The 10,399-nt window shown below is 41.1% G+C and overlaps 1 protein-coding gene across 4 annotated transcripts in view; it reads left to right on the top strand.

Annotated features, from left to right (window-relative positions):
• The first annotated feature begins 466 nt into the window (after positions 1 to 466).
• Positions 467 to 10,399, top strand: part of CDKL5 (cyclin dependent kinase like 5) — a 190,105-nt gene continuing 180,172 nt past the window's right edge. For all 4 annotated transcript variants that reach the window (XM_067566076.1, XM_067566077.1, XM_067566075.1 and 1 more), the window contains exon 1: positions 467 to 559. The gene's annotated coding sequence lies outside the window, so the exon portion shown is untranslated. The remainder of the gene's footprint in view (positions 560 to 10,399) is intronic.

The following is a 10,399-nucleotide window of genomic DNA, read 5'->3' as shown; positions in this document are numbered from 1 at the left end:
CTGTGTCACAGGGATGCTGCATGTTGCATGCTCCTGACAGCAGCTGATTCCCCACCCCCTCCGCCCCCACTTGCGGTGTCAGGATCCTCCCCCCCCCCCCAATGCTGCTGCTGCTGCTGCTGCCGCCGCCGCCTCCCTGTCACGACCCCCGCTGCTGCTCCTCCCTCTCCCGCTCGGACCCTCCCCCCACCCCAGGCTCCAGCTGTCAGCCAGCCGCCCGCACCCCAGCTCTGGTTGCTCGGGAACTGCAGCGTCAACCGAGCTTGCCCGCGCGGTGGGCGGGGTCGAGGTAGGAGAGCGGACGGAGGTGGCCCGTGCGGAGGGATAGCCCCGCTCCTATTGGCCACTTGGTGGGAAGGCGTGGCTTCCTGCCACCTTGCGCGCTCCCTCATTGGTGGGGGGCGGTGTCAATGCAGTCCGCGGGGGCGGGGCGGGGCGGGCAGCGGGTTCGGCTGACAGCGGAGTTGGCGGAGGGACTAGAGCGAGAGAGGGGGCGGCGAGCGCTGCCGGGTGTAACGAAAACAGCGGCCGAGCCGCAGCCGGGGAGACGCGGAGCCGGGTGAGTGCCGGGGCCGCGCGCGCGCGTGGCGAGGGCGAGCCCCCACCTGTCACCCCACCCGCCACCCCGCGGGGCCGCTCTCCTCCCCCTCCCCCGTGCTCCGCGGCGGGCGCGGCTGGGCTCCCCCCACAACCCGCGGGGTAACGCTGGCCCCTGCGCTGCGAAACGGGCTGGGGCTGGTTTCCCTGCGCCGCCGCCGCCGCCCCTGCTGGGCGCTGCTTCCCGGAGGGCTCCGGGGCGAGGGAGTCTCGGGCTCCCAGGGGCCTCCCGTGTCTCTATTCCCCTGAGGTGATTCGGGCCGGGGGCGGCGGCGGCGGCGGGGCCACGAGTCTGTTGAATTCGTTGCACGCCCCTGCCTCGCTGTCACCTGCGCTCGGTTTGTGGCTTGCCTGGTGTTGAGGCATCTTCCGTGCCCGGGCTAGGGACGTGGACCAGTTGCTCCTGGGGAAGGAGCGGGGCCGGGGCGGGGCAGGGGCCGGGGCCGCATCGGTGAGCTCCAGGAGCGACCCCCGGCCCCCGTAGGGAGCGGGCCAGTCCCCAGTGTCAGCTGCTGGGCAGGGGAAGGGCGCTGGGCTTCCAGGCGCGGGGCTGCCCCTTGACTCTGCCCCAAGACTCCATCTTTCATACCAGCCTCTGGCTCGTGGCTGTGCGAGTCAACATGGATTTCTTCTTTTGCCCACCCCCAGACCTGGACAGCTGCAAGGGAGAAGGATGTCCTGAGTGGGACGCTCATGGCTCAGGCTTCTAACCTGTTCTGGCTGGAGGGCAGGGTAGGGGGCCGCACTACCCTTTTCATTCCTGGGTCCTGGCTTCTGTGCGGATGGTGTGTGGGCGGTGCTGCTGCTTTACTACTTCTCCAGCCTCTGCCTTTGGATCCTCCTCCTCCATTGCCTACTGTTGATGCCGCAGGTAGCTTTCCCAGGCAATAGCAGGAAACTGCTATAGTGAAACTGACAGAAATCAGTGAATTTCTTTCAGCTGCTGCTTGGGGAAAGCAATAAGCAACATCAGAAGTACTAGGTAGTGCTCTGTAGACTCTGTACTCATGCAGAGTACTGCATGGGCTACATTCACATTTGCAAGATTAACTTCTAACTTCTCTTATGGAATTGAAATTTAATCCTTTTTTGCTTTTTAAGCAAAATCTTTGATACTGGACAGATCAGGTTGTGAGAGAATACAATATAGATTAGGATTTGAAAAAAATCAGTTTGTTTACCCACTACTGGCAAGTGAAAGCTTTACCTGGAGACATAGTTACTGCATAGCCTGATGGCTTAGGCCTCTAAGGAAAACATTTTCAAATAAATTATAGTGGTTTTGTTTTGTGTTTATATAGCACCTCACACAGTGGAGTCCTGGTATGTGACTGGGGCTCCTAGGTCCTATGATAATACAAATAATGGCCTGATTTAAAAATAAGTAAGAGGTGCCGAGCACCTGCAGCTCATGCTAAAGTGAATGACTACATTTTATAGTACCCATTTTAGTAATGTACAGTGCTTGATTATGGAGTAGCCCAAGTCCGTAAATCCTGCTTCTCCTGACTGGGTGTGTGAAATATTTCAATATAATTGGTTTCCTCCAGAATGAAAAATAACATGATTGAATTTAGGATTCCATAGTGCATTTTGGATTTGCCTAAAAATACACAGCAAATTTTTAAACAAAATTTCAGTATACATGTTGCCTTAAGAGAAAATAAGTCTATTTTTCAACTTTAATGCCTGTTACAATGCTTTGTGCTTCTACTAAAGGCAAATAGATTTTATAATTAACTTCCAATTTTTCTGCTGTTATAATTCAGCCATTTTATGGCTTAAAATAATTTGAGACTTTTAATCATAAAAACTATTAAAAAGAGAGAGGAAAGGGAAGACAGCAGCTTTGTGACTTTCCAATATCAATACTCAGATTGCATTCTAAACTGATGTTAAAGGTCAAGTTGAACAAAGGAAAAAGGAGATTTGACAGTTTTCCTTCCCATTTTTATATGAAATCTGTTTTTTTGTTTAAAACCCTCTGAAAAAATGTTTACATTACTAATACATTTATATTACTTAAATTGAACAGATTTTTAAAAAATCACAAGTACTTTTCCCTATTTCTTTTACTCATTTTTGGCTTGTTAACTCATGGAACAGCTTGCCAAGAGTGCAGGTATCTTTTCTGATTATGTGTAACATTTAAAAAATAATCCTGAAACACTAATTCTTCAAGGATTTTAGAACAAAGTTGTCTCAAACAGGAAAGTGTTTGACCTTCCAGTAAGATCAATGTCTCTTACAAAGCTGTTAGTATTGCATATATTGTACAATAATCGTATTGGTCGTTTACATTTTTCATCTTTAGCTTAGTTGAAATATTCAAAATTTGTTTTGATAACCATTAAAATAATACTCTCATCTTAGTTTTAAACTAGAATGACGATATTTCCTCATAACTTATGATGGGGAAAAATGCTTTCATACCTTATTATGTAAATATTAAAGTATAGACTGTAATGCTGTATAATGCTAACAGACACATGGAGTATTCATTTCTATACATCTTGATGGTTAGCAAAGTCATTGCTACTGGGTTTGTTCACTGTATTCACTATACAATTTAGTGAACAGACACTGCTTCATGAGAGAGCTTTACAGATTTTTGAGCTAGCATATCAGTCTTCCACTGGAGCACTGATCTATTTATCTGTAGCACTTGTGTGGCATGACAGTAGCAGTGGCTATTTCTGCTAATGCATGGAGTAGAGTAGGTGGGTGGGAGGAGAATTAAAGCTCCAAGTACAAAGTAAGATGATAAAATTTCCCATCTATATAAGAAGCTAGTAAGAAAAACAATTCAGCTCACAGTTTTTCTTGGTGGAATTCAAATTGTTGTTAAAACTCTATATGGCATGGGCTCTGGCTATCTCGGAGACCACTTTCTTCTCATCCTCTGCCATGGTAGCTGGGATTACCTGTTAAATTTTTCTGAACAATCACCATACTTGAGTGCTGGAGACCAGAAAGCAGAGCATTCTTAATGAAAGATTGCCATCTCTGGAAATGTATTTCCCCAGTTGTCCCCAAAAGTCCCTTTTTTGGTTAACTTTCACAATGTGCTGTGAAAGTTCCTATCTGTCTTTTTTTCTTGAGGATGGTGGCTTGAGCAGGCAAAGTTCTAGAGTTTTTGAGTATGTCTACACTGCACACTAAGCCCAGGCTTTGACCCAGGTTTGAGGCTAAACCCTCCTCCCGTCCACACGCATCAGTCTGACTTGGGTCAGCAAGAGCTCAGGATCCAGGTCCTAGAACCCTGCTAGGGGGAGGGGGAAGGGTCAGAGCCCAAGTCCCATTGTGACTCAGGTTTAAGCCCTGTTATTTTGCAGTGTGACTGCAGCTCAAGTTGCAGAACTGAGTATGAAGATCTGTGTAATGCAGTATGGTTGTGTTAGCATAGCTATGAGCCCTGAGTCCAGCAATTATAAATCTAGGCTTGCAGTGCAGTGTGGGTGCTCGAGCATTGGCTTAGAAATGCCGAATCCACAAACCTAGGTCCTATTGACCTGGGTTTACAGTGCAGTGTAGATATACTCTTAGAAGCTTATTTGAATGGCTTCTTTGATAGTTTTTTGGTTTACAGGATTTTTTAATTTCAGCTGTACAAGTTTCGAGAGATTATGTCTTGTGCCCCCCTTCCCCCTCTACCCCCCCCCCCCCAAAAAAAAAAAAAAAGTAAAGAAATGAAAGACCATGTTGGGAGAAGTTTGTGATGGGAAGGTAGGCCAACTCATCTCAAACTGCCTATAATTTCACCATTTAAAATAACAATGTCTTTCATTTGTAACAACTTCTTCCATTTGAAGATTTGAAGGTGATTTATGAGCAACCATTGAATCATGGAAACATATGGTTGGAAGGGACCTTAAGAGGTCTTCTAATCTAACTTCCCTGCTCCTGAGGCAAGACCAGGTTTACTCCTAGACATTCCCCAACAGGCATTTGTCTAACTTTTTCTTCAAAACCTCCAGTGATGGGTATTCTGCAACTTCCCTTGGAAGCTTATTCCAGTGTGTAACTATCCTCATAGTTAGAAAGTTTTTCCTAATATCTAACTTAAATCTTCTTGGCTGCAGTTTAAGCTGATTACTTCTTGTCTTGCTTTCAGTGGACCTGGAGAAAAATTGATCACAATCCTCTTTATAACAGCCCTTCACATATCTGAAGATTATAATCAGGACTTCCTTCAGTCTTTTTCAAGACTAAACTTGCCTGTTTTTTTAACCTTTCCTCATAGGTCAAGTGTTTTTAAACTTTTTATTATTTTTGTTGCTTTCCTGTAGATTTTCCAATTTGTCCACATCTTTCTTAGTGTGGCACCCAGAACTGGACACAGTACTCCCGCTGAGGCCCCACCATTGCTAAATAGAGCAAGACAATTTCCTCCCGTATCTTGCATATGCCACTCCTATTAATACGTCCCAGAATGCTAGCCTTTTTCTCAATTGCATCACCTTCTTGACTCTCATTCAATTTGTGATCCACTGTAACTGCTGGATCCTTTTCAACAGTACTACAGCCTAGCTAGTAATTCTCCATTTTGTATTTGTGCATTTGGTTTTTCTTTCCTAATTATAGTACTTTCCATTTATCTTTATTGACTTTCATCTTGTTGATTTCAGTCCAATTCCCCAGTTTTTCAGGGTCATTTTGAATTCTGATCCTGTCCTCCAAAGGGTAGAAATCCTTCCCAGCTTAGTACCATCTGCAAGTTTTATAAGCATATTTTCTGTTCCATTATCCAAGTCTTTAATAAAAATATTGAATAGTACCATACCAGGATAGACCCTCTACAGGACACCACTAGGTACATCACTCCCAGTTAGACAGTGAACCTTGAGAACTACTCTTTGAATATGATTTTTCCAGTTTTGTACCCACTGTGACAGATATGGCAATTTCCTGTATGCAGTATCCTGGACAAACCTTACTGAATTAAGTTTAAATATCTTTGGAGTCCATTGTATTAAAAATGTAAAGTTTCTGTATTATTGTGGGGTCTCATGTAACTTTTCTAGGAAAGAGCCATGGCCCATGTAAACCTGGGGAAATGTTATGAACTTCAAAGGACTATTTTAAACGATGTGCCAGACAAAGTTAAGTGGGGTTCCTAGGAAATATGTGGGAGGTGGTGAATGCAAATTACCACTGCCAATTATGCAAAGACCAAACCTTTTGAAGTTTTACTCTGTGGAGTGGACTATTGACTTATTACCTGTTAATGTATCTGCAGATCAAGATCCAAACTATATAAAGGAGTAACACTCAGATTCTTGGGTGTGCTTGTTCTGAGGTAACAGCTGTTATGAATTTGTGATCACAGTGGGGGGTAAAAATCCCCTTGGTGGGGTTTGAAGGGCTAATCACTTTCGAGAGCCCTTATTGGAGTTGCCAGGTGATCTCTCATAAGCTTAATAGCATGGGTATAGTTTCTTGTATTGTTTTTAATCCGTTTTCTCCCTAATGTTTTCACCTTGGGAATAAATGTGCTTGATTAGGAAAAGCTGTCTGGTAACTCATACCTGTGGGCAATAATGCTATTTATAGCCTCTGAGGCTTTGAGAGGGCAAAACAAACCTGTGGAGGCAGTCTGACTTGCTAAGGAATTCATAGTGTAGGCTGGAAACTCTGCAGCCTGGAAAAACCCCGGTCAAGAGGTAGAGAGTCATGGTTCTCTAACCAAGAGAGGTGATGGTTGAGGAGCCTGGAGTGAATTCCCTCATGGGACTACAGAGATGCAGATGCCCAGAACTGTGATACTCACTTATAGTAATTTCATCTAGACCACATTTCCCTGGTTTGCTTATGAAAATGTCATGTGGGACTGTGCCAAAAGCATTTCTAAAATTAAGATATATCACGTCTACAGCTTCTCCCCTATCTAGCAGGCCAGTAACCCTTTCAAAGATGGAAATTAGGTTGGTTAGGTATGACTTGTTCTTGACAAATCCATGCTGGCTATTACTTATAACCCTATTATCCTTTAGGTGCTTACAAATGGATTATTTAACCATGAGCTAAACCTTGCAATATCACTGGGAGGTAGGTGTTATCTGGATTTTACAGATGGGGAAATGAAGGTACAGAGACGGTAGCTGACTTGCACAGACATGCAGGAAGTTTGTGGCATAATTGGGAATAGTCCATATTTCTGATTTCATGTCCAATATACAAACTATAATACCACCTTTTCTCTTTGCCAAATCTAGCTGTCTTATATTTATTACACCAGTTTATATGGTGTAATCTCTTTCCATCTAGACTCTTCAGTATTTGTGGAACATGGTGATATTTTCCTTTAAAAAAGTGGTAAGAATGAATTTTAATACGTTAATTAAAACCTAACACAGTAAATATGCTGGAACTTTTGGTCTAAAATGAGCTACCTAGTGGAGCCTATTCAGTTTAATTGATAATATTTAAAGTATTATATTGACAAATCTAACTTCTTACGGTTGACAAAAACTGTTATCGTGATAAGCTTTTAGACATAAACCATCCTTATGCAAAATTTCATAACATTAATTAATACAATATATTTTCCTTCACTAAAATTGTTTAAGTATTTTTGTTAAATGAAGAACATCTTTGCATGATAATGATGATTAAATATTTTGATTAACTGAACACTGAGAGAATGGATAATAGACATTTTAAAATAAAATCCTGTTGGGGTTGGCTTTTCAATTTAATCCTGTAGAAATGTTCTACATACATTTTTGTCTTCTAGGCTACACAGTCTGTAACATCTACAAGAATTTTGAAGGGATAACTTAGCCACTGGTGGGCTTCAGTACTGTTTCATTTGCATTCACGAAACACATTTCAGACCAAAATAAAAATCTGAATATAATGGCTGTGGAATTACAACAAAAGTGTACTGCTTAATTTGTACCAGGGTCTACACACATGCATTACCTCATAACCATGAGACTTAATATAGACCATTGCTTTGTCAGGAGCAACAATATCCTTAGAGTTTAGTTATAAATTTCTTCATATATATGGCTCCCGTTAACCAGGACCTTTGTATGCAATATTGGAGTGTTTAAGGTCTCTATAAAAAGGTTAGAATTAAAATGTGTGGTAGGCCATGTGGGGCATTCCTATGACAAACTTAGTCCTGCATAAGGAATGTTAGTGTTTGTTTTCCACCTTGGCTTCAAATCTCTAGTGTGGCTCTGAATTGGTGCTATTCAGTTTGTCTAATGTTGGAATTAACTTTTGATATCTTGAATTAACTTTTGATATCTCAAATTAACTCTTTAGTCAATGGTAGTTTGAAAACTGAACTAAATGACTTATTTTAACATTATGCACCGTTTGTTTTAGCCATGTCTGTCTCCAGATATTACAGAGACAAGGTGGATGAGGTAATCTTTTATTGGACCAGCTTCTGATGGTGAGAGAGACAAGCTTCCGAGCTTATGCAGAGCTCTTCTGGAAACTTCCAGACAAGAAGAAGAGCTCTGTGTATGCTCGGAAGCTTCTCTCTCTCACCAACAGAAGCTAGTTCAATAAAAGAGATTATCTCATCCACCTTGTCTCTCTTATTTTAACGCTGACATGAATTCCTTTTTCCCCCCAAAATACAAACATCTTCTTGATGTTGCGTGGCATACAGATAAAATAATTTGCTGGCCCTGTGTGAAAGGGTTGAATAAATCATAAAAAGAAATAAAATGTGAGTAAAGTTCTAACTACATTTTTTAACATGCCAGCTACAGAGAGCTCCTGTATTTTGGTGAATAGTAGTACTGTCTCCTTTATTTTGGTCTTCTTAATCTTACAGATGACTATAGAAATACAGATGTTCATGGTAGCACAGTGATTCATTCATTGCTGAAGTGAAGGGGGAATGATTACATAGAGCCAGATATTCATGAATTAATTTTTGCATGAAACTATTAAAAACACAGAAAAATAGGTTTGGACCACAAGTGCGAAGTAAAGCTGGCTTATTTTTCATCAGAAACTATCAATATTTAAAAGCAATTATCTATTTGCTGTGGTTTTACAAATATTAGAAGCTGAAGAAATGATTTTCATTTGGTGTGTTATTTACAAAAACTTTTTTTTTTTTAAAGCTAATGCACTGTCCTCAAATATAGCTTTCGTTGATCTCCTCAAATGACATGGTTATTTGTGAAGCAATTGTATTTGTAGTTTAATTGCAAATATCACTTACTCCCCTTTCCTTATACATGCAAGATGATTTTGTTTGACATCTTAAACTGAACTGTGTAATCCAGAACAAGATATCTAGTGGTCTAAAATACAATGACTTGCAAATCTTTCAAGTATATCGTGTATTTGTATTGAGTTTAGTGCTTGTGAAATGAACTGTGTGTTAGCCATGGAAATTGATGTCCTACTTATCCACAGAATAGGTGGATAAATGCAATGTATACTTCAGGTCACTGCTTCACTAGTGTATTTCTAGCAGCTTCTGACCTTGAAAGACTTGTTCATTCTACCTGCTAGTTACTTTGCCTGTAACATGCTAATTGTGGTGGTGTTTTACATGTGAAATAGATATGTCGTGTAGGAATTGGACATATCCAACAACCCAGTTCAGCAGCTGTCAAATGGTAACATTTTTTTTATTACTATTGGCTTGCTGCTGAATCAGTGACCAGGACCTTAAAGTCAATTTCCATATCCTATTACCAGTCCCCTGAACCATCAAGCTTCCTTTCCAAAGGCAGCTTTAAGTTGTAAACCTGGTCATATCTGCCTCATTTTACTGAAATTATGTTATTTTAAAATACAAGATGTATTAAGATCTGTACTGTTAAGGTTAGAGGACGAGATGATATAGATTAAAATGGATTATTTTTTTAAAAGTCTGTTGACCATGTCCTATGGCCATTACATACATTCACGCTTAGATCCATTGACTTCAGTGTAATTACATGTATGAGAACGGGTTGCAGAATCTGCTCATATAACTGTAGAGTTTGTCTTTAGAAGGCAGACTTATAAATACAGTTTTGTTTTGAACCTTTTCACCCATCAGGATATTTCCTATTACTGCATTCTTCTCTTTCCATAACTCCAAAACCGTGGTCTTCACAAAACATTTTTATCTTTTTAAAGTAGGTATTTACAGTAGATAAATATAAGAGAAATTTGCTGTAAGGTATCCTGTCATTGTAGCGATAACAGCAACAAAGGATTCTTATTGGATATATTGACCCTTTATTAAAAAATCTTGCTGAAATTTACTCATTATACTGAACCATATTAATCACAGGTTCCTGAAAATGGTTGCCTGAAGATAGATGTGTTTCATTGTGCTGGGTTTATTTGGCCTTCCTACAGTAGTAACAATGAAACAAAATTGGTTTTCCTTAAAGGGTCACTTTCACCCTAAAAAATCACTTCTTTTTAAAATTTTTAATTAACTATTGTTTTAAGCAAGGGTTAGGATTAATAGAGCTGAAATTGATTAGAGGGAAAATTCTTTTTATATGTGTGTTTGTTTTTACTTCATACCTTTGACAGCATTTTGTATATAATTAGTTTCTTCCTTCCTCCTTGTAATTTAATAAATGCCTATACTGCAAATAGTGTGTGGTGGTAGTAATGAAACTGTATTTACTCATGTTTGCGTGTCTGCAGGATTGGGGCCAATGTCAGTTTCCCCTGTTTGTGTGGGCCTTTCACATAGCAACAGGAAAATGTGAGAGATTTTAGAGGGATTACAAAACCACAAAATTGACAGGTGGGTATGAGTAGCACCTGAAACTAATTTTGTGGGGCGTTTTTAATTTACTAGATTTCAAAGTGACTG

The sequence above is a fragment of the Emydura macquarii genome, unplaced genomic scaffold (genome assembly GCF_026122565.2).
Source record: "Emydura macquarii macquarii isolate MOO-44397 ecotype Brisbane River unplaced genomic scaffold, CSIRO-AGI_Emac_v2 contig_2734, whole genome shotgun sequence".
Classification (NCBI taxonomy): domain Eukaryota; kingdom Metazoa; phylum Chordata; order Testudines; family Chelidae; genus Emydura; species Emydura macquarii.
Note: the sequence above shows the minus strand (reverse complement) of the source record. Positions and strands in the feature narration are given on the sequence as shown.